The following is a 24724-nucleotide window of genomic DNA, read 5'->3' on the forward strand; positions in this document are numbered from 1 at the left end:
CATAAGTACTGTGAAAAGTTTATGTAGGAGTTTATTATCAGTTGACTATATTGAACAATGTTTTTGAAACAGTTTTTTTTTTCAAGCTGAGCACCTTTACAACCTGATTTTAGTATGTGATGAGCCCCCAAAGCAGGTGACTAGGCACTATTTTTCCCAAATGAATAGCCTATTGACTTCTGCTCCTCTTGCCAGAGTGGTAGAACCGAGGTGTAGAGATGAATTATGAGGCAATTCTCCTATATTACTTTAAGTGACATGTTCTTTCTTTTACAGACAGCTTAGGTCTTCTCAGCCCATAATGTAAGGAATCTTCTTCTGAGTCAGCAAGAAGCAAGCTTTTTGTTTCCCTGGCACACATTTGAACAATCAGTTAATAAAATCTTTAGACATCATTTCTTTAGACAGACTCTGGAGAAGATAGACTTTTATATAGATTTTATATATTTGGGTAATGTTCTCTTAATGAATTTTCTAAAGTGTTATGTCAGAGGTTGTTTTGGTTGTTTTTATAGAGCAAATTCCACGAAAACCAAGTCAACCGTGTATCACGATACCGTTGAAGCAAAGCTGAAACTAGGCTATGATATAGGCTATGTCCCAAAGCACCAACATGGAGAGGGTACTGATAACACCTGCAGTCATTCAGCAACATAGAAACAACTAAATTTTGGAAGGATCATTAGTTTACAAATAAAGCTACAAGATGGTACTTCCTCCCCTTGTTAACTGCATCTTAGGTGGGGTCTATCTCAGCCCTGTGCCACAGATCTCTCTCACTTCCTCTGGAACTTCCCCATCACAAGTGAACTGAGGGCACATTTTTTTACTACTTGCCCTGGGTACAATTCATGCTACTTTTTAAAGAAGTAAATGTTTTTAGTTATAACTCCATCAAGAAATCATGAAAACTCCAAATGTAAGTTTAGTGAAAATACAGTATTCTTGTATTTGCCATTATGTTGCTGCTGGTTAGTTTAAGAATTCCAAGAATTCTATTTCATCTTTGTGAGAGCTCTAAGAGACAGCATATTTCTGTCAAAGCACTGTTCCTGGTGGGTACAGGGTAGAGTGTGAATAGTAATCAGTATAAAATGCCTATAGGTGACATTCCTAGTAAAGTTCTACAATTTTGGCCAAAATGCAGCTCAGTGAGAATAATTGCTTTGCATTTTGTCCATCTTTCTAGGTATCCAAGGGTCAGAAGTTTTTATAAAAGTCAAATGTCATACATTTATGCTTTATGATAACAACATATCATGGAAGTCAATATGTGAGTAGGTAGACAAGTACAGAAACTTTTATACTTAACCTATATGACCAAGGTTAAAGAAATGGTTTGCTCAAGGTCATATAACAAGCAGAAGCTGATTAAGGAGTAAAATACAATTCTTCTGAACCGTCTAGTTAGATATTTAGTGATCTTAGATTCCAAAATAATAAACAGATACGGTTAGTTTAAAAATACATACTATACATAATAATCTTTCATCCTTATGCCATATATTTTACTAAAGGGCACTGAGGTTCAAGTGAGAGCTGAGTATTACTTAAATAGATTACAAGTTCAGATTTGCATATCCACATCCATGTAAAATTTTTTGGCTTTCCTTTTTACCTTATGTCCATAAGAGAGGAAAAAAGAGGTTGCTTGAGGATTTTGGAATAGTTCAAATTAAATGAAGAAGTAACCTGAACTGCAATCAAAATGTGACCTGCAACCCTTTTGAAGTTTAAAATGGTTTAGTTCATTCTTTCCAAAGCTATTTTACTTTGTGGTGGAACTGTTTTGTTTCCTGGTTATGGTAGGAAAAATTACAAAGAAAAATGAAACTGAAGCTTTTTTGAGTTTATCTGGCAGAATTGTAGTAATAAAACAATAGTAATGAGAGCAGTTTGGCAGAAAAGTCCTCTACTAATGCACCATTTTAGTGTGGAGATGATGGGGTGCTTTGGTGCTTGTGTTTGGGTGCTTGTGCTTGTACCCTAATTTCTCCCTAGCCTCAGAAACACTGCCTCTGACAACCACTCCCCAGCCCAAGGACACTGTGCCTAGCAGTTATTCATGCATGGGCCTCAGCATGACCCTTATCTCTCTCCCTGGTACAGCTACACAGAGCTGGGCTGCTCAGGCCCCAGCCCTCAGATCATGTCTCTGGAAGTCTCCCAATTCCTTAGTAGTTCCTGTCTTGTAAGAAAGCTTTCCCTTGTTGCAGAACATTCTCTCATCAAGACAGAGGGAGAGGGTGCCTTGCCCAGCCCAAGGAGTTTTGTCCTTGGCCAGCCCAAGGACTCTTCCTCCTGCCAGAATCCAAAGAACCATACCTCTGTCATCTCCCTCCCTGTCTGGTATACTCCCTGTGCTTTCCCATCCATAGCCTCCGAAGACACCTGCACCTTTGGATTACCTCATCAGTGTTCCTGGCATTACTTTCCCATGCTCTTTTCCATATAAACCCTAGCTGCATTCTCAGTCTCTCGCAGGATCCTTAAGGATCCTTGCCCGCTGAAAAGTGTAACAATAAACTTTGCCACCTTGAATTAAAGAATGCTTGAGTCTATGAATTCATTCCAGACGACCTGTCCTGTACTCCAGTCTTTGAGGGGTCACAACCTCTCAACCTCTTATACTGCAACAGAGATCACCCTGGGCTCTAGAAGGCCAAGTTACTGGAGTTCATGATTGGCAAGTCTTACAAAGCCTAAAGTCTTTGAGTAGAAGCCTATTGATGGGCTATATAACTTTTGTCCAAGAATCAGTCTGTCTAATTTCAGAGAACCTCATCACTAGGCTGGCTACAAGTGGGTGATTTTTCTCACCACAGCAACTCTTGAGTCAATCAATCAATAAACATTTTCACATGTCAGGCACTGAGCTAAGCATTAGGGATACAAAAAGAGGCAAAAGATAGTTCCTGCCCTCAAGGAGCTATCAGCTACTTATGTTTTAGAAAATCTGCATTTTGCATTAATAGAGAGAATACCCCATACTGATAAAATTATTTATCTTTGATGTTTTGAAGTAACTTTAAGCCCTTCACAATGTGATTCCTCCCTGTCTTTCCAGATTGATATTCTATTACCCCCTCTAAATTATTCCACATTTTCGTCAACCAGTGTTTTGTTGTTCTCTGAATACAGTTATTCCTTCCACATCATGGGGTTGCAGGGGGGTTCAGTGCCCCCATGATCTGGAAAATCCAGTAAATTTTTTTGGCCCTTCCTCTGTAGCAGAGAAGAAGTCTGAATTTTTCATTTTCTTTTATGGGGTGTTTACAGTACCTTATTGTAAAATTTGGTTTAAGTATTTAATCATAGGCTCTGTGTCATCTGCTAGCCTTTGTGCATTGTCTGTGACTTCCACAAAACTCCCCCAAAATTCCCATTTAATTTCTTATACTGATCCACAATATATTGAAATAGTAATGGCAAAAGATACAATGTCGAAGGAATAGCTGTATAACATTTCACCTTCCCCTTGCCTGCCCAGGCTGTCTCCTATACTTGGCCTCCTTTCCCTCTTTAGAACTGACTCTTGGGAGTTTTCAAAACTCAGCCCAACTGACATTACCTACATGATGTCACTTCTGACCTGTTACTTTGTATTTCCTTAATAAAAATTTGAATGGACTTACCCGTGTATATGTGATTCCACCTAAATCCCCCAGTAAAAATACACACTGACTTGAGGGCAGGAATGGCTTCATTTTTATCTTTATATACCCAGTGCTCAGAGTGAATCCTGTTACAGAGAGGTTCCTAATAAATGCTCATCAAATTGAACTGGATTTATAACAGTAATAGTAATGATAGTAACACAAATTGGCCTAGGGCTTTGCCAAAGAACATTTCTCATCACAGCTTTTTAAATAGGTATCATTTATACCTATTCAGGTGAGCACTTAATATGTTTTAATTGTGTATTTAAATTCCTGAGTGAATCCATTCAGAGACAGTAAGAATGTTATATATATTAGATGAAAATTCAGACGAAATTCAAAAGCATTGACTATTTCCACAAAGCAAGCCAGGCATATGCTTTTTTAAGCTAGTTGCTAAGCAAAATTTATACATGTTCCCTCATTTACTCCATAACCTGAAGACCCAGAAATAAAATTATACTTCTTTTGCTTGGCCCAGAAGGCAGAATGGGAGGCAGTGGAAGGCAGATTTTTATATAATTCCATGAATAATTACTAATAATTAGAGTTGCCTCAGTTTCTCCATCTGTAAAATGATCTGGAGAAGGAAATAACAAACTACTTCAGTATCTTTGCTAAGAAAAACCTGAAATGGGGTCAAGAAGAGTCAGATACAACTGGAGAAAATAAATTTCTGAAAAGGTTGCATGGGCTGCCTTGAGAAGTATTCAATTACCTAACTCAGGATGTCTTTAAGCAGCAACATTGTAGGAGAAATTTCTGTTTCAAGTATAAGTAGATGAATGCTGAAGTCCTTTCCAACTTTAGAATTCTTGAAATGTCCTTTGCCTTGAGCTGTTTATAAGATAAAAATCTTACTCTCGATGAGGTATATGATTATTCAAAAGCCAGTGCCTAGGAATCTGTATAGGAAAAACTAAATGGATGAAAAATGCCTGTTGCTCAAATTGTGACTTGCAATTCTGATGGCTGACTTACTGAGTTAGTACATTACTATATATACTTGGGACAGACAGTGTATAGTCCATAAATTACTAGGAATAAATGTGTGTGGGGGGGTGTGGGATGTATTCCAAGTGGTACATTCTGTAATATTTTTAATGATCTCAAACTATTCCATATTGATGTTCTCCTGGCAATGCTCTGAATTTTTAAATACCACAATCTCCAAGGAGTCAATGCTCTGAGTGACCCAAAGGACAAAAGAGAGAGAATGATAGAAGTCATAAGACTTGCTCTCAGGCCACGGTTCCTTGTAACATTTTGTGTTCACAAAGGCTTTAAAGATCTGTATCCAAATAGGGACAAATAAATCAAACATGAAGAGAGCCAATAGTGCCAGCAAAAATTAAATTAGGTATTTACCTTGTGGAAGAATCTCAGTTTATGCTGGCTGCGACAAGATGGAAACAGAAACAAATCCCCAAGTTCCATGCTTGACGGACGGTATGGCTGCAGTTCAGTTAGCTTCTCACAGAGTATTTAAGAAATGTTGAAACCCTTCCAGGAAACAGTCCATTTTGGCATTTCTCGATTGGCTACTTCTCCTTCTTGTATATTCTATTTGGAAGGGAATCCTCCTCCACTTATTTTGAATGTTTTTGTGTTTTTGGAGGGGGATGAGTAGCAGTGTTATTGTTAGCAGAGACACAGACATTGTTGACTGATAGGGATGTTTTATTCAACGAGCTGAAGAAAGTATCCACTCGGGCTTGATAAGGATGGCAGTGGACTGAGCCCCATCAAACATGAATGGGTTTGGGGAGCCAGCGGCACTCGTGGCTCATCAAGCTGAATGAACACCAGCTTTTTGCTTTTTTTTTTCTTTTTCCATAGCAGCACATGGGAGAGTCATTAGAGGAAGAAACCTGTAGTGTTATTATATTTTCCTGTGGAATGTAACTAATTTCACAGTAGAATAATTTTGACAAGAGTTCCTTGTTTCCTCCCATATGTTTTATTTCACTTTCCTGAGGAGGGTGTTTTGCCCCAGCAAATTGGAGTGCTATTGAGCATTATGGGAAAAAACAAAAAAACAATTAATTGGGTTATGTGTGTGCTGTCATCAGAGTTATTTCTCCATGGGTTGCCAATGAAATAAATTCCTTGTTTTTCCTTTTTTTCTTCACTCCTCTGTCCTTTCCATTCCTTTATGCTTCCCTTGTTCTTCTTTCCTTTTTTCTTTCCTTCCCTTTTTCCTTCCTTCCTTCCTTCTTTCTTTCTCTATGGTATTGGATACCCCCGCCCTTCCACTTTTTAATGCAGTGTATTCTTCCTCCTTGTTTTTTTTTTTTGACTAGGCAATGAGGTTAAATGACTTGCCCAGGGTCACAACAGCTAGTTAAGTGTTGTGTCTGGGGCAGGATTTAAACTCAGGTCCTCCTGAGTCTAGGGTTAGTGCTCTATCCACTGTGCCACCTAGCTGCCCTGGGACTGTCTTTTGTCTTTTCTTGAATCTCTAGTGCTTAGCACAATGCCTAGCACATGGTACATACTTAATAAATTTTTACTGACTGATGAACTGAAATACCACTTGGTCCGGTTGACATGAATCTTAGTGGATTTTATATTGCAAAGAATATCCCCTCTCCACCTACAACCCAACTGTCCTATAGTGGTCACCTCTGATTCTTTTTAAAGATCAATTTAAAAAAAAATAACAATCATTTATTTACTCTCCCTCCCACTCCCCACCCACACACTAACTTTTTTTTTAAATGAAAGCACACTCTTATAAAATAGGTACAGCTAAGCAAAACAAATCTCTCAACTATCCATAAATAAGTGCTTCATTCTGCATATTTAGTCCATTACCACTCTGTCAGGAAGTGGGTAACATTCTTAATAATTGGTCCTCTGGATAATGATTAGTCATTTTGTTCATTAGAGTTCTTAAGAGTTTATCTTTACAATGTTGCTATTGTATAAATTGTTCCTTTAGTTCTTTTCATTTTACTCTGCCTCGGTTCATACACGGTTTCCCAGGTTTCTCTGAAACTGTCCCTTCTACTTTTTTCATAAGCTGTTTTCTAAAGCTTTCTGATTAAGTAGCTTCTGATTTTTATGGTCTTTATTTTTTTAATGCTGTAGATTTATATCAGATAGAACCTGGATTTGGCTTTCAGCTTTTGTTATGGTTTTAGTTTAGTTGAAAGGCATTTATTCCCTGTCAGCTACAGGCAGAACATTGTACCACGTTCTTTTGATTTGATTCAATGACAATTTATTAAGTACGCGTTATGTAGCACTGGCCGTTCAAGATCAGCTTCTTGTTGACCATTTTTGACAACTGGTGTTGTCTCACGTCAGTCAGTCAGTCTTTCCAAAAGCGTTGGCTGAAAAGAATTTCTTCATGAGTAGGAGTTAGCAGAGGTCTCATGGATTGAGACAGAAGACATAAATTTGAGTCTTTTCCCTGTTTCAAACTTTTGGGCAAGTCATTCAGTCTTTCTCAGTCTACTTTTCTTATCTGTAAAATAAATTAGTTGGATTAGATTATCTATAATATTCCTTCTAGAGCTTAGTCCCAGGAAACATTGGTATTATTTCAAATACAAGTGTATTAGGCCTAGAATCAAACCAAATCCCGCATGAGACACTAGCTGTGTTTTATTGGGCAAGTCACTTAACCTCTTTGGGAGCCAGTTTCTTCATCTGTAAAATGGGGATAATAGCATCTACCTCAAACGGATGTTATGAAGATATAATGAGGTAACACATGGAAAACAATTTGCAAGTCTTAAAGGTGCTAATTATTACTATTGTTGTTATATTTTGCACTCGTCTGCAATCTTTTCACCCCCTCTGACTTAGTACAATATAAACTTCTTGAGAACATTACTTTTTTTTTTTGGGGTATACCTAGTGCCTAGCACAGTGTCTGGAATATGGTTGGTTCTTAATACATTTTTGCTATAGATTTGACTTGAACTGAACATGATCCAATGTGGGGAAGAGGAAGGTCGTCTCCATAGAGTTAGGCCATTGAATTAAGCAAAGATGAGCACAAAATGATTAACTATTAATTAACTTGTACAGTTGGGAAAGTTCTGGATAGTAAAGAAGATAGGTCATTAATTTAGCAAGGTTGAGGTATAACTAATAGAAGCCCATGCATTCCATCGGTCAACATGCCATTCTAGCAGATCTATACTAAGGCTCCATGAATGTTGGCTAGATGCCCTGCAGAGGATTCATGGGAGGACATGGGTGAAAGTTTCACAGGATGAGCAGGCTGGCAAGGCTTATGTTCTGCATGGTTGGAAGGAGCATTCGCATTCAGATTCATGGATTTATTGAAGTAGAACTCCACCCAGACTGGGCTAGTTTCAGTGGTCTTTTGATTGATGAGGTACGTGTGCCTCATCTCCTTCTGGAGAGAGAAGGAGTCAGGCCTCTTCTGCCTATGCCTGTGCCAAGGACTGGCTCCAGTTGCTGGGAATCAATCCTGGCCTATGGCTTGTTCCCTGCTGTTGCTAGTAAATGTTGTTGGGTGTGATTGGCATGCCCTGCAGGAAGAAGCTAAGCTGGCTGCAAGACAAAGAGAAAAAAAAACAGAGTGATATCAATATTCACCACAGGGGATTTATTGTAAAGCCTGCCATCTTGTCAACATTGTTTCTGGGCAGACACTGACACCTTTGCCAAGTATTGAACATCTGACCTAGCCTGGTTTGTCACTTTAAGCCTTGTCTTATCCTAAATGGAAGGGCTGACCCCACAAAAAGCCCAATCCTGAGTTGAAGTTTGGTTCATCCCCAAGTTCAAAATGATTATCTGAAATGGATTTGAACCCTGAGGGAAAATACCTTGTAACAGAAAGGCTTCACAAGAACAAATTTCTCCTGAGATCTTTTTCACCTGTACTTCTATTCCTTCTTGGAAATGACAAACACAACTTCGACTGAAATGACTTGAGATTCAGCTAAGCAGAATACATTTGGGAAAGCAAAAACAAAAAATCCCTACCCCAAACCCATAGTTGAACATTTTCAAAAGGAGGTACAGTATGATTTCAGCCTTAATTTTTTCCCCATCTGTCCGTTATAATACGTCCGTTATAAATCCCTAGTGGCTAGGAATCATTCTGTCCTAGTATGGCAGAAGCCAGTTACAATACTTTTGGTTATTAAACTGATCCCCAGATAGTTGGTATTATCAAGTTGTGTCCTCTTTAACCATAGCCACAACATCCAGTAAAATGGGAGTCTTATGGGACAGTGCAATGCTTTACGCTGAACTCTGGTTTTCAGTTTCCTTGTTGGTGCACTGAGGCTAATAATAGCTGTATCAGGGGTGTATCAGGGCCAGCTGAAACCAGCTTGTGGGACCTATTGCTAAATCTCCAGTGTGAGCATTTACATCTCAGAAATCAGCAAACACTGCAGATCAGGCCCTGATTTATTGTTTTGTTGGTTGTCTAGACTTAAGAAGAAAAGTGATAGAGACAATGTTAAAAAAGCAGATTAAACATAAAAGTGTGCTGTGTATACTTTTTTTCTCCAGAGTTGATCGTTAAATATTTTCCAGCATCCCTGCCGGTAGCATTGTCATGAAGCTCAACCAAGATAATAGGTGTAAAATACTTTGCAAACCTTAAAGAATTACATAAATACTAACTGTTTATTAAATTATTATATTTAAATATGTAAATTATCATATTTAAATATATTATATTTATTATTATTAAAGTTAAGCCAAAAATCAGATATTTATCCACTTCTCTAACAACAACAACCCAATATTAAAAGAATGTCTATTTGAAAAGTCGTTCTTTTTGCGAGGGAGATGGCAAACGGGGGAAGAGATAGTTGAACTAAACACCATTTCCATTTTAGATAATGATTTTCTAGAATGTATATGTTCAACTACTGTATGGTATGTTCTGTATGGTTTAGTACATTGTCTTGCACTACCTTTTTAACTATTAAAATGATCTCACCAGTCAAATTAGAGAATGAGAAATCCCTTTGGCCCCATACCATGAATATGTGAAGTTTTTGATTTGTAAATCTTTCCTAAAATATGGAATATGGCCATTTAAAAATAATCAAGATGCATCCTTTTCTATATTTCTGTTTCCTCCCACTGGCAATGATAGAAGCCTGTGAAGTGGAGGCCAAGAAGGAAGAGTATTTATTGATTTGTTGATATTTCCTGCTTGGTAATAGAGACACTCAGCTAAGGTTGGGAAGGGAAATGTTAACATATGCTACATAGGCTAATTCAATGGAACTTAATGCTGAGCAGAATGTAAGCACCCCAGGCCAGGGCCTCATATTATTTTTTGTGTTTGTGTCAGGACCATAGTAAAAGCTTAATAAATGTTTATTGAATTTAATTGAGTTGAATTATGATGTGACTCAAACTCCATCATCTTTGCAACATTGTACCAGACAGTTTTTCCTATAGCCAGATGGAGAAAAATTATCTATGTATAACAGAAGCAATAGTGAAATTCAAGTTAACTACTTCAGGACCCTTCCAATAGAGTGCTTAGTATATACATTTTTCAATTCTCCTTTGGAGGTGTAACAGCAATAGTATAGGCAGATCAAAACTATCCATGCTTCCTCATTTTACACAATTCTTGTCCATGTTCTTCCATAATCTTTGATAGAGGATCTACCTAAAGGGACAAATAGAAGAGAGAATCCTTATGGGTGGTGCCATCCTCCAGCTATACCTGTTTGCTGGTGGTATTACACTGTTTGCATCAAGCCCCAGAATATCATGAATCTTCCTTAATATGATGCATGATTATTTATTAGACTGACCAAACAATTTGTATAGGAAATAGATGAATGCCAAATAATGCTTATTATTCAGGCATATTTTTGGATGATCAGTAAGAAGAATTAATATATTACTACATATGACTGAGACAGACACTGTAGTTGGACAACTAGGTGGGGACAGAATAGAAGAGGAAGAAGATCACAGATTAGATTATATTGCATCACTCTTAATCATTCATTTTAAATTTTGTTCTCAGAAAATTTTGTGATACAAAGACCCATCTTTTCAATACCATATTGCTGTGTGGTATCAACTCTTTTAACTCCATATTCTCCCATGAATTAAAGTTCTGGATGACTCAAAGGACAATACAGAAACTCATGGTGACCGTAGGTAAACTTCAGCCTATTTCCAAGAGAGATCTATACATCATTGGAAAAATATATGGTCAGAAATACAAATGGTCTAGTTATGTTGTGAGAGTGAGCAATAAGAATTGGATGGTGCCTGAGTACTCATGGGTGCACACAAAACATGAAAAAGCAGAGAGGGAGGCCTCCAGTATCTATAACATAATAATATAAAAATTCAAGGGCCATGAATCTGGATTTATATGAGCAGTTCTGGAGACAGAATTTTTCATTTTTCTTTTTTCTTTCCTGCTATTTAATTAAACTCTGTCAATATTATGAGTGTCATTTAAATATTTTGAGTAAAGCACAAACTGTATCATGAAATGATTATTCTGTAGTTTAGGAATATGAGTGGGAGGAAATCCATGATGTGCGAGGTAATTATAAAGTGATGAAACTTCTTCAGTGTGTCTCATACTTTGCCACTGATGGCAAATCCCAAAGAGGATTTCACTCCAAAAATGTTTTGCGCCTTGGTGGCAACATTAGAATAAGTGAAGAGTTTCCCTAGGTGACAACTTTGAAGGCAGATACTCACTAAGATGCATAAGTTCTAGTATGTCTTCTTTTTTAAAAAATCAGCCACATGATTTTATAGTCATTCCGCGCTGAATTGGCTGCTATCTCTATACCTAACTCTTCTGTAGCATTGAAAAAATTGGCACATTGTCCTGTTATGAAATTAATTCTGTGACCCTACCTCCATCAATTTTAAACATTCCTTTAGGTTATGGAAGGGAGAAAAATGTACCCCTGTACTGCTTATTCTCTATCCACCAGGGCTCGTATTTGTGCAGTTGAGGCCTAATTGATATTATTCCTTCCTACAAGAGAAATAAAGTAAATTATGTTGGTAAAACTGTATTTTTCCATCTTCACCATGCAATACAAGCTGGAATACAGGCACACTTGTTTATAAGGGGAAATGTAGTGTCTATTTGATGTATCCTGGCATAACTTTTTGCCCTCTTTTTGACGATAGCATTACATTGCTAATTTTTTTAACCTGTTGTCCACTACAGAGCCAGGATCTTGTTTACTCATTCTTGTATAAGCCAGCTTTTATCCTCACTCATGCACACACATATACACACAAACTTACACATGTATATGTATATAGATACATGTATATGTTTGCATGTGCATATCTTTCATCTCTCTCTCTCTCTCTGTTTCTTTCCCTTCTGTCCTCCATTCCTTTCTTTCACCACTCCTCTTCCCTTCCCTTCCCTTCCCTTCCCTTCCCTTCCCTTCCCTTCCCTTCCCTTCCCTTCCCTTCCCTTCCTTCCCTTCCTTCGTACTGCATATTCCTTCCTTCCTTCCTTCCTTCCTTCCTTCCTTCCTTCCTTCCTTCCTTCCTTTCTTTCTTTCTTTCTTTCTTTCTTTCTTTCTTTCTTTTTCTTTCTTTCTTTCTTTCTTTCTTTCTTTCTTTCTTTCTTCCTCCCTACATTCTTTTCTTCCTTCCTTCCTTCCTTCCTTCCTTCCTTCCTTCCTTCCTTCCTTCCTATCTTTCTTTTCTTCCTATCTTTCTTTTCTTCTTTTCTTCTCTCCTTCCTTCCTTCCTTCCTTCCTTCCTTCCTTCCTTCTTCCTTCCTCCTTCCTTCCTTCCTTCCTTCCTTCCTTCCTTCCTTCCTTTCTTCCTTCCTTCTTTCTTTGTATCATGGATCCATATGACAGTTTGGTGGAGTCTATGGACTACTTCTCAGAAGAATACCTTCTACCTACATTCATAATTGTTTAGCCCAGACTGGAATAACTAAAATCAAGCTGAGCTCTTCATTTTGCATGACCCTCATCCCACTGTAAATATTAATAGTTTGCGTCAACTCATTTGAAAGGAGTAGCCCCTTATATTTTCTACATCAAGGATGTATGGTAGGAAGATAAGAAGGACTAGTCACATGGCAAAAGCAAAGGTTGACAAGAAGATAATCAGAGTGTTCCATTAAAACCCTCATGATATCAGGAGAAAGAGAGGAAAGTCTTTAGTAGACTGGGTGTCAGTGGCAAATTTATGGGAAGATATGAACCAGTGTAATGTGGGATGGGAGGGCATGGGTGGGTTGCTATCTCAACATTGGAGGGAACTTCTGAATCAATGAGTTAAAAAATCCATTTGAGTAATATTAACATTAAACCAATAAACTTGGCTGGAGCTGGGAGGGACCTCAGAGGCCAACTAATCTAACCCGTAACTGAAAGAGAAGGCCCTGACAACATACATGGCAAGGTGTTCTCCACCCTCTATTTGGAGGATTGGGGCAGGGGGACCTACTACTTCCTAAAGAAGGTCATTCTGCTATGGAGAATCTTTGCTAGACAAAGATCAAGCCTAAATTGGCCTTGCAATGTCTACCCACCGCCTGTTCTTCTTCCCACTAGAGCTAAAAAGAATAGGTCATTTCCTTTTTTTTAGGCAATTGGGGTTAAGTGACTTGCCCAGGGTCACACAGCTAAGTGTCAAGTGTTTGGTCTGAGGCTGGATTTGAACTCAGGTCCTCCTGACTTCAGGACCGGTGATCTATCCACTGCACCACATAGCTGCCCCTTCATTTTCTTTTTTCAAGCCCCAAATAAAATCATACCTTCTACAGGAAGCCTCCCTAGATAGCCCTTAGTTCTATTGTCTTCTCTCTGTTGATTATTTCTAATTTATCCTATAGATACCTTGTTTGTACATAATTTATTTGCATGTTGTCTCCCCCATTAGACTGTGAGCTGTATGAGAACAAAGATCATCTTTTGCTTTTCTTTATAACTCTAGCACTAGCACAGCGCCTCTCTGTACTGAAACAAAGACTCATCTTTTTGGAATACCAATATTCTTCTGGTGATGCTATATGGAAGAACACAGCCCCTAAAGAATGAAAATGCTGGGAAGTCCAAAGGGCAATGGAGATATACAGAGTGGGTGTGAGTTGGCTGCAGTATATGATCAATAAAGAATTGAGTAGGAGAGCACGCATAAGACACATTATCAAAGAAATGCATGACTGAAAAATGAAGCTGGTTGATAATACTTATGAGAGTGTGGGGCAGCCAACACATGGAAAGATGTGTTCTCCATTGTTTTTCATTGATTCCAAGACATTTAAAGGCAAACTCCAAGCACTTTGGGCAGACACCACTTGGAGGACATAGACAAGAATTTCATAGGACAAGTTGTGGCTGGGTTGAGATCTGCACTGTTAGAGGTAATACCTACATAGATAAGTTTACCGAAATATAGATGCATGAAAAATATACTGTATATATGTGTGTGTATGTGTAAAATAACTTAGTAAACAACGTCTGTGGAAATGCCTTTATGAAATAGTTCAAAAGCCAAACATCTGCATGTCTTTTCTCACTCTTCTAAACTTCACATTATTGGAACAACAGAACAATTCCAGAGAAGGTAAAAGCAAAGTTATCTTTCTGTTTTGCTCTTACTGGGCATCTCTCTGCTACTTCAAAGAGATATTAACCAAATTGTTGTTTTGACTATCTGAGGGGCCCTGAGCCTGGTTTAATTGGCTAACCGAAAACCATTCCATACTGCCCGTCAAATGAGATTCACCCATAAGATCATATGACTTTATTGGGAGGGGTGCAGGGGAATCATAAGCAAAGAAATGAGTGGAGGGGTCTGACTTCATTCAACATTTCTGCACAAAGGAGACAATAGAGAGCTGAGCAATGAGATTATATTGCAGCCCAAATGCATTTCTAATTTATTGCAGCTAATTTAGTAGTTTTTGCATGATACATTGTTTACCACAGAAATAATTTATCAACATTAATTTCAGGAAAGAGAGGAGCCTTTTGCTTCAAAGCACCCAGCAGCAATCTGTCCTTCCTGTGTTATCAGTCCACAATGCTGAAAGCAAATAACAAATGGGATTGTCCCTGCACAGCAGTTCTGAGCACTCATGAAATATAGCACCGTCTCCCTCTGGTATATTCTGTTTTTAACTGGGTAGATCAGAAGGAGAAGAGGTGTGAAGGAGGATGAATGAATAAGTGGCTCTGATGGAGCATCCTTTTCTTCTCACACAGTTACTTTAGCAGATTGGGTTCCGGTATTTGATCACAGGGACTTGATTGAGTGTCCTGGTATAATGCATGTGTGAGAATATACCCTGGTACCTGAGGGTGATAAGGAGAACATCTGAAAAGGCCAGAGTACTTCTGGGTGGACTTACCTCCAATTTACATGAACTACTTACTCTCTGAATCATTATACAGATGTGTAATATTGAAACTTTTGCTTCCATTGACCAGATGTCAAACTCTACTAATCCCCTCACAGAATTTGAGTTCATTTTTGGGAATAAATCAATAACAATGCAAGCATTATGAATGTGGCTGTGCAAATATAATTTATTTTGCGTTTGTTATATAATCGTGCTTAATGATGGCAATAGGAAGACAGAAACTGGACTTAATCTATGCTTTAGAGCCTGTTGGGAAAATCTACTCTTTCAATAAGTGTGAAGCATCACCAAAAGCTATTTAGGCATCAAATTTGAAAGTCTGAGGTACTGGTCATGGGCTTCTGGAAGACAAGGTAAAAGAGCCAAGACATTTTACATGTTTTTTTTAATAGTCAACATGAGAATGAAGGACCACCACCACTACCAGCAGCAACAGCCCCTAACCCGTAGATTTCAAAAAAATTATTTTCCCCCAACTACATGAAAAAATAATTTTTGACATTTTAAAAAAAGTTTTGAGTTCCAAATTCTATTTCTCCCTCCCTCCATCAAAAGAAGATGAAGGAACAATTTTCATTTGAGTTTGCTGTCAGACCTCTGGCATGGATGACAGTGACCTGCTGGTGATAAGAGAAAGAAGTTGCTTTGGAATTTTCCAGGAAGCACATTGCAAATTGGCCACTGAAAGACCCAGAAAATAAAAATCAAATCAAGGAAGCCAGTTTTGAAGAAGTAAAAAATCAAAGTACAATTTGAAAAGTTTACAAACTCTTGGTAAGCAGAGACTGGGCCGCGTCTGTCATCTTTGTATCTCCAGTACCTATCACAGTGACTGAGTTTCATAGAATTATGTATCTAGAACTGGAAGGCACATCACAGGGTATTTATTCCAGTTTTTTTACTTTCCAGGTGTGGAAACTGAGGTCAAGGGAGATACAATTGTAAGTAGGAGACACTTACTATGCATGTGACAATTTTGCTGAATAGAGGAGGATCAACTCAATTTAAAAAAAAAAGGCATTTCTCTGGTCCCCTCAACTGTTAGTGTTCTCTCAAACAGCCCCTCCCTAATATTGGTTTGCACATATTTTATACTGGAAATTGACTGTTGTGCAAAGAAGAACAAGCTAACCTCAGAGTTATGACAACTTGGATTCAGGTATTTACTTGGGGAAATAGTGGCTCTAGATCCTGGCAAGTTATGTAAATTTGTAGTGTCCCAGGCACCTTTGTAAGACTCTTGGTCACAGAGCAGTTCTTGATTTGAACCAGAGAATTACGGATCTGCATTGGTAGGTGGACTTTCCTCGTTTAGAATTTCCTCGTTTACAATGCTGGAACAACAGGACAACAGGTCCCTAACCTCTCCTTCCCTCCCTCCTTACCACTGCATACATATGTATAATTGTGGATATACACATATAACACACATGAATGTGCACATATTATGTATACAAACATGTATGCACACACAGGTGTGTATATAGGTAAATATGCATGTGTATGTGCATATATGAATATATGCATGCATTGCACATATATACAATATGTTCACAATAAGTATGTATAAGTGCACACATGCACGTGCATCTATTTATCCATGTATAAGTAAATATATGTATATATATATGCACGTGCATGTGTATAAGTATGTACATATATATGCATGCATACACATTTATTTCTCCAATAATATGTTGTTTTCTCTCAGTAAATATAAGTGAGGGAAGGGAACCTCTTGGCCTTTTCAGATCTTGTGCCTAACTCGGAGCCTCAGACACAAAGGCATTGCTTAAAAAAAGCATTCATTGAATGAAATGCTTATTGCTTTAAGTTACAAGGCCACAGACTAGTTGGGCTGTCCATTTTTTCTTTACACGATTAGAAGCATAACACATTGATTGAGTTGTGTCAACGTGACACTAAAGCAACAGTTCACTGCATTCCATGGCCAAGACTGGCTAGGTGGCAAAGTGGGTAGAGCACCTGCAGGGAGTCAGGAAAGTTCTGTTTAATGAGTTCAATTCCAGCCTCAGACATTTACTAGCTGTGGGACCTTGAACTACTCACCTAACCCTGTTTGCCTTAGTTTCCTCATTTGTAAAATGTGCCACAGGAGGAAATGGCAAACCACTCCATTCTCTTTGTCCAGAAACCCCAAAATGGAGTCAGGAAGAGTAGATCGAAAATAACAACAAGGCACAAATACATACTAATTAGCTTAATTTAAATAACTCTTAAAGGTTTACAAAGCCCTTTCAAACAACCCTGTGAGATAGATAGTGTAATATGATTTCCAAATTCCACAGATAAGACAAGGGAAGCTTAGTACCAACTCAAGAGCCTATTCAAGGTGACCCAGTAGTAAGTGGCAGAACTGGGATGTGAACCTAGGTAGTTTCTCTGATTCCAAATCCAAGATTCTTTCCCCTCTCTACAGATACATACAATGTTTTCTTGATTTACCTGGCTTGCTTAAAAAAAGTGAAAAAATATCTACTTGTTTTACATCCAGAATCCTTTGCTGAAGACTCCTCATGGCATGAAGATGATCTTATGTCACTGAAAGCTATTCCAGGGTTATGAAAGCTCCAGCAGCTGCTGCCAAATGAGAAAGAGTTCAGGTATGGGCTTTTTCATAGACCACATATATCAGTCATTTGAGATTCTGCCTAGCTAATCCAGGAGAATCTCCTCACCACCGTGGTCACCAAGTGATGACAGGCTTTCTTCGAGTATCTAGAAGCAACTTAGAATGGCTGAGATCTAGGCTTCAGAGGAAGTGTAATCTGAATCTGTGAATCTGTGTGGAATGCCAACAAGAACTAAATGAACTCCTTGACATTTTGAAGGAAGTATCTTTTCTTAATTTTCTAAGCCTTTGACACCCTATCAAAGATGTAAGGGTTACTTTGGGAGGTGGTGGACTTACTCTCCCTGTCTACATGAGCACATGTCATGAACATTGCAAGGGGGATTCTTTTCTCTGGATGGTCCAGACTATATGACCACTGAAGTATTTTCTAACCCTGAAATTGTGTGCATCTGAATATTAGAAGAGATGTGGCCTTTCTGACCTGGAGGAGAGAAAAAGAAGGGACAATCTGCCATCAGTGAGGTGGTGACCAGGGAGCATACCATCAACATTCACAAGAGGATTCATGGAGTAGGCTTCAAAAAGTGAGCTCCTCAGGCTTTAAAGGAAATCCACAAAATTTGTCATGAAAGAAATGGGAACTCCAGATGTATACATTGACATCAGACCCAACAAAAATGTTTGGGTCAAAAGAATAAGGAATGTCCCATACTGTATCCAAGTGCATTTGTCTAGTAAACTCAATGAGGATGAAGATGCTCCAAATAAGCTCTGTATGTTGGTTACTTATGTGTCTGTCACCACTTTCAAAAGCCTACAGTCAATGTGGATGAAAACTAAATTGAACTTCATTTAAATAAAGTTTAAAATGTCAAAAAAGAAGAGATGTGGTATATTATAATGGAAAAAGTATTGGATTTTGATTCAGAGAACTTGGGTTCAAACCTGATGTCTTTTACTTTCTACTCATATTACCTTGGACAAATAAGTCCTTCAGTCTTTCTAGACATCATTTCCTCACCAATAAAATGACATAGTTTGGCTAGATTTCTAAGGTCCCTTCTGGTGCTAAAGCCATAATCCTATTAATGCAATTAATAATTTAATGGTAGTACCCTAAATATTCAGACATAAATTCATGAAAAAGACAATCTTCAAATAGTCTGCTAGGAATCTACTATCCTTACAAAGTTGGCAAGAAATGGCAATAAGAAGGTGAGAGGGTGAGGTGATAGGAAAGGAAGAATTGAAAGAGTATATATAAACTTGAGTAATCCCTTATACCTACTAGGAGTTGACAGCCAAGATTGAGCAGAAAGAAGTGTGGTTAAGTCAGAGTAGGGTTATTGGGAAGGGGAAGAAAGGGAGAGAATTTCTCCTGTCCTCAGCCCCCCAATCCCCAGATTGGTTTTCCTCTCCAATTTCCTCTGTTTCTTCCACACCATAGATAGTTTGCAGAGAAGTGAGTAATTACATAGCTTCAAGTATGACGGTCTTGCTGCAGATATTTAAGAAGTACCTGTTGGCTGATTAATTGATGTGTCAAGAGAATGCTCTCAGAATTCTTGGTTCTCTCTCAAAGCATTAAGAATGTTCCAAGATAGATTATTAACCTAATTTGTAACAACACTTAAGCTCCTAGTCACCCCAAAGAATAATAGCTTACAATTTCATATCCAGCTGTTTTCAAGAAAGCAGAAAACTTTTGAAGGGCTTTATTAAGCCTTTAGTATATGCCAGGCACTGTGCTTAGCACTGATGATAAAAATATAAGCAAAAAGAAAAAGTCCCTGACCTCAGGAAGCTTACATTCTAATGGGGGAAGACAACACAGAAAATGGAGTTTAAAAGCAGGGGGAGAAATCAAGGTATCTGGTGTGGGACATACTTTTAAAATGCAAAAAGTCAGAAACAAGGCTGAGAGGAGAATAAAGGTAAGTGGGACTTACCTCTTCATAAAATACAGGCCCCAGAATGAATTCACCGATGAAGGAAATGGCAGGAGCTGGAGAGCAATCTCATGGTAAGCAATCTACAAGGATGAAAGAATGTTCCAGGATAAAGATGGACCAGGTTCTAAGGGAAGTTCCAGGACGAGACAGCAGGAAAGACATGATTTTGAAGTGCAAAATGTTGGGGACAGGGCCAAGATGGGTAGAGAGCTATGATTTCATCAACAATAAGGAGTTCCTGGTATGGAAACTCCCTCTACCATGTTGATATCTTATATTCTTAAGGAACTGTCTAAAGACATCTTGGTGAAATAGTGGATAGACAACTGGACTTGGAGTCAGGGAGACATAAAATCTGAGTCCTCCCCTCAATATGTACCAGATATATTACCTTGGGCAAGTCATTAACCCTCTTTCAGCCACATATTCATCATTTGTAAAATAGGGTAATAACATCTGTGCCATAGGATTGTTGTGAGGATCAAATGAGTTAATGGATATAAAGCACCTTGCAAAATTGAAAGCACTATATAAATGCTATCTGTCACTGAGAACTTAAAAAACTTTTCTACTTAGCACATTAGGATGTGTCAGCAGCATGACTTGAACTTAGGTCTTCCCTCTATTTCCTACCAGTTTATCTCAGAATTTTATTCCAGTGTTCAAGTCAACTAAATTATTGTCCATGAGTATATATGCAACATTTAAGATGTGCCAGGCACTGAACTTGGGGTTGGCTGGCTATCCAAGGGACAACAATGGAAAAAGTTCCTGCTTCAGGGAGTTTGATTTCTGCTGGAGGAATAGTTACTCAATATCCCCAAATTGATGGGGACTGATCGGGAGATCTGTGAAACAACCATCCTCACATCAAAGGCACAAGATCTCTGATGATCTGATCAATTTGCCATCCTCTCATTTCCAGTGCAGCACCAGCCTTTGTTTTCCCTGCGATGGAAGACAATCACTCATCTAACTCTGCTCCTTTAGCACGACAGTAAGCATGGGGAGCTTTATTAACCTTCAGAAACAGCGGTTCTCTTTGCCTACTTTGACTGTATCCTGGAACATTCTTCATCTCATTTTCTTTGAGCAAATGCATTGGCAACTTTTGACCACGAGGGGGCAGCATGGTGCAAAGCTACCCAATGCCTCATTCCTTTGAGCAGACAACATCCCTTGTCATCGAGTCCTCTGCTCTCTCCCTGTCTGAGCAGTAGGTACCATTCATTCAAGCACCTGTGCATGACATGATGCTTTATATCTCCTCTCTCTCTCTCTCTCTCTCTCTCTCTCTCTCTCTCTCTCTCTCTCTCTCTCTCTCCCTGCCCCTACTTTCCTCTTTCTTTATTTCTTAAATTCTCCTGCTGGACTCAAAACTTTGATTCTTGCAGTTTAGGAAGCTTAATTAATAAACATGGTAACCCAGTGGAAGCTGGCACAATGCCCCCTTTCCCTCAACCACACAGACATGTGAGGGAAATTGTAGTTATTTACATTTGGCTTCCAACTGACTCAATGAGCTGCCCTGGATTTTTTTTTTTTTCAGGACTACAGAAGCTATTTGAATTAACCAGGTTAATGGGACCAGAGCATCTTGCCCGCCCTCCCCCCCTGCTATCCCCACAGCCCTTGTAAATCTGCCACCTGTTTATTTCCATAAAAATTCAATTATAGCACTACCAGTTCATCTTCTGCAAGCAATTAACTTCAGGCAGTTTCTGGCCGAAAAGGAGATGCCCGGTGGGCCTTCTTCCTCTTTTTTCTCTGTTTAGCTACTAGTAGCTCCTTTTTGCTAAGTGACAGTACTGCTTCATGCTAGTGAAAAATGAAAGAATAGACTCAACTGCTGAGCTCTGTAATGTCTGGGAGAAAGCGAGTCTCCCAAATCACAAACAGCGATTCTGCCAGTCTCAGTCAGAGCAGTGAGGGAGCATTGCAGGCTAAGAGAAGTAAGCAGCAAAGTGGGCAGCTAGGCTTGTGAAGCAATTCTAGAGTTGTCTAAAAACACCCTGATTGAAGACAAAGCAATTTAGAAAGAAATTCAGAAAAAATTCTTTCTTTCTTTTTCTTTCTTTTTCTTTCTTCTTTCTTTCTTTCTTTCTTTCTTTCTTTCTTTCTTTCTTTCTTTCTTTCTTTTCTTTCTTTCTTTCTTTCTTTCCTTCTTTCAATAGGGCCATAAGACTAGTTTTCAAAATGCCACATGAGCCTGACCATGATTATGGTGCTTTTATAATAAGTAAAGATCAGCTTCATCTGAGTCCTGGAAAGTGGCACAATCATAGGCACTGGAAAACAGCTCAACAGTTTTGTTTGGAAACAGTTTTATTCCCTTATAATATAATTAAAATTTTCTGGGCCTCATTTTCCTCACCTATAAAATGGGAATAATAATATATGACTTAGGTTTTGGTACTAGCTGTGCTGTTAACTCACTGGGCAACCTAGGACCAATCACATAACCACTCTAGACTTCAATTTCCTTGTCTGTAAAATTAGAAAGAAATTAGAGGACATGATTTCCCATGTCCTCAATATCTCTTAAATTTCATCATTTTCATTCAGATAATTTATGAGAGGGAGGATAAAATGAAGTAATATAATGTAAACTACAAATGCAAACCCAACATAGTAGCAGTAGCTGTTGCAGCAATCTGAAAAAAATAATTTTTTCTTCTCTGCTCTCCTATTAGCTATCAGCTGATGCACATTTCCCTCCCTTTTGTTTTTTGCTTATCACAAGCATTCATCCTTCATACAGCCACCAAAATAATCTTCTTAAAGCACAAATCTAATGTCACTTCTCTGCTCAAGAATATTCAGTGGCTCTCTAGTACCTATAAAGTAAAATACCAACTTTTTAGTTATTTTAAGTCTTTCCCAGTCTGACTCCAACTTACCTTTACAGACTTGTTTCACATTATTTTCTTTCATGTAGTCTATATTTCAGCCGAAATGGCTATTCTAAGAACCCACCATTATATCTCTTGCCTCCATGTTTTTGCTCTGGGTGTTAGGCATGAATGGAATCCACTGTCTTCTTATTTCTCTACCTCTTAGACTCCTCAGCTACTTTCAAAGTTCAGCTAAAATTGCCTTGATGTTTATTGATTAAAAATATGTAAATAAGACATACTGCTCTACCAGTAAATTTTGAATATGATGGACTTTCTCCATGTATGTTGACATATGCCTGTAATCCCTGCTACTGGAGGAAGACTGAGTCTCATGGATCATTTGAGCTGAAAGTTCTGAGCTGCAGTGGACTAAAAGCAACTGAGTGTCTACAATGTGGCATCAATATTGTGAGTGGGGGACAGAGAGAGAGAGAGAGAGAGAGAGAGAGAGAGAGAGAGAGAGAGAGAGAGAGAGAGAGAGAGAGAAAATGTATGGTGGTGGTGGAGGGGAGGCAACCAGGCTGCCTAAGGAAGGGTGAATTGCTTGTTCCAAGTCAAAAATGGAGTAGATCAAAGCTTCTGTACTGATCAGTAGTGGGATGAGGCTGTACTTCCAGCTTAGGAGAGATAAAGAAACTCAGGTTTAAAAAAATAGGTTATTTATTAAATAACAATTACCCATGTAGCCTAGGAACCACATTTTAGGAAGGGAATTGATAAACTATAGAGAAAGTCAATCAGGATGGTGAAGGATATAACGTTCTGTCATAGGAGTCATTGATGATCATTTTCATGAGCAAGTCAATCAAAGCTTCAGTTTCACCATCTATTTAAAAAAGAGAAATAAAACTAAAACATAATGCTGACTCCACTGCCCACCTTACAGGAAAATTACAAGAACATGTTGCTGAAAGTGGTATGTGACTATGAATTTGTATTAGATGATTTTTATAAAGCTTTTCAGGACCATGGCAGGGACATCACTTCCTGCTGAAATCTGCTCTGGTCAGACCACATCTGGTATATTATGTTCATTCAGTTCTAGGCGCCATATTTTATGAAGGATGTTGCCAAGTTTGAGGGCATCCATGGGAAGGAGGCCAGGATGGTGAAGGCCTTGAGTTCATATCTTATGAGGATAGCAAAAGGAATTGGAGCTTCTTAGCCTGGAGAAAAAAGACATTGGGTGGATACAATAGACATCTTTGAATATTTGAGGAGCTGTGAGTTGGAAGAGGAATTAGCCTTTTTCTGTTTGACCCTGGAGAGCTGAACTGGGAAGACTGGGTGAAACTTTTAAAGGGGTAAATTTGGGCTTGAGATAAGGAAAGGCTTCCTAACCAGTAGAGCTTCCCAAAGTGGAAGAGCCTGAACCTTTTGAGGAAGTCTTCAAGTAAAGGCTGGAGGATCACTTGTCACATAGAGGATTCTCTTTTAGGTACAGGTTGGGCTAGATAGCTTCCAAGATCTCTTTTAACTTGGCAATGTTACCATTCAGTGAAATACCCCCAGAAATATGTAGTGACCACTTTTAGTAAGGCATAGACCAATCACTATAAAAGCATTAAAAGATTCAAATAAAAGACAAAATGCATATATGAGATAAGATTTTCAAAAACATATAGCTGTACTGCAAAGAGATCAGAGGAAAGAAATAAGTATTTATTAAACACTTACTATGTACTATACAGTGTTAAGTGCTTTACCAATATTATCTCATTTGTGACTCTGGGAGGTAGAGTCTATTATTATCTCTATCTCCTTGTTGAGGAAACTGAGACAAGTAGAGGTTAAGTGACTTGCTCAGGATCATACAGATAGTATGTGTCCGAGGCTAGACTTGACTCAGGTCTTTCTGACTCTAGGTTCAGTCTTCTAGCCACTGTGCCTCCTAGCTGCCTCAAAGAAAGAGAAGAAATAACCAATATGTACAAAAACGTTTATAGAATTTCCTTTTCATGCTGACAAAGAACTAGAAACTAAGGGGGTGCCATCAATTGGGGAATGGCTGTACAAATTAAGGTTTATGAATGCAATGGAACACTATTGTGATATAAAAATGATCTAGGGGGTAATTTCAGGAAAACCACAGGAGAACTTGTATAAACTGATGAAAAGCAAAGTGAACAGAACCAGGAGAAACATTTATACAATAACCATGGCATTGCAGAAATAAACAATTTTGAAAGACGTAGGAAATCTCATCACCTCAATGACTGACCCTGATTCTAGAGGACTGTTGTTGAATAATGTCATTTCCTTCCTGACAG

General features: G+C 38.5%; 1 long non-coding RNA gene across 1 annotated transcript in view; it reads right to left on the reverse strand.

Moving 5' to 3' along the window:
- LOC110194910 (uncharacterized) overlaps nucleotides 1–5304 on the reverse strand; it is a 44782-nt gene extending 39478 nt beyond the window's left edge. The window contains exon 1 of the long non-coding RNA XR_013484050.1: nucleotides 5028–5304. This is a non-coding gene — a long non-coding RNA (uncharacterized LOC110194910). The remainder of the gene's footprint in view (nucleotides 1–5027) is intronic.
- Between the last annotated feature and the right edge of the window lie 19420 nt (nucleotides 5305–24724).

Source organism: Phascolarctos cinereus, unplaced genomic scaffold, assembly GCF_003287225.1.
Source record: "Phascolarctos cinereus isolate Bilbo 61053 unplaced genomic scaffold, phaCin_HiC Scaffold_9;HRSCAF=440, whole genome shotgun sequence".
NCBI classification, from domain to species: Eukaryota; Metazoa; Chordata; class Mammalia; order Diprotodontia; family Phascolarctidae; genus Phascolarctos; species Phascolarctos cinereus.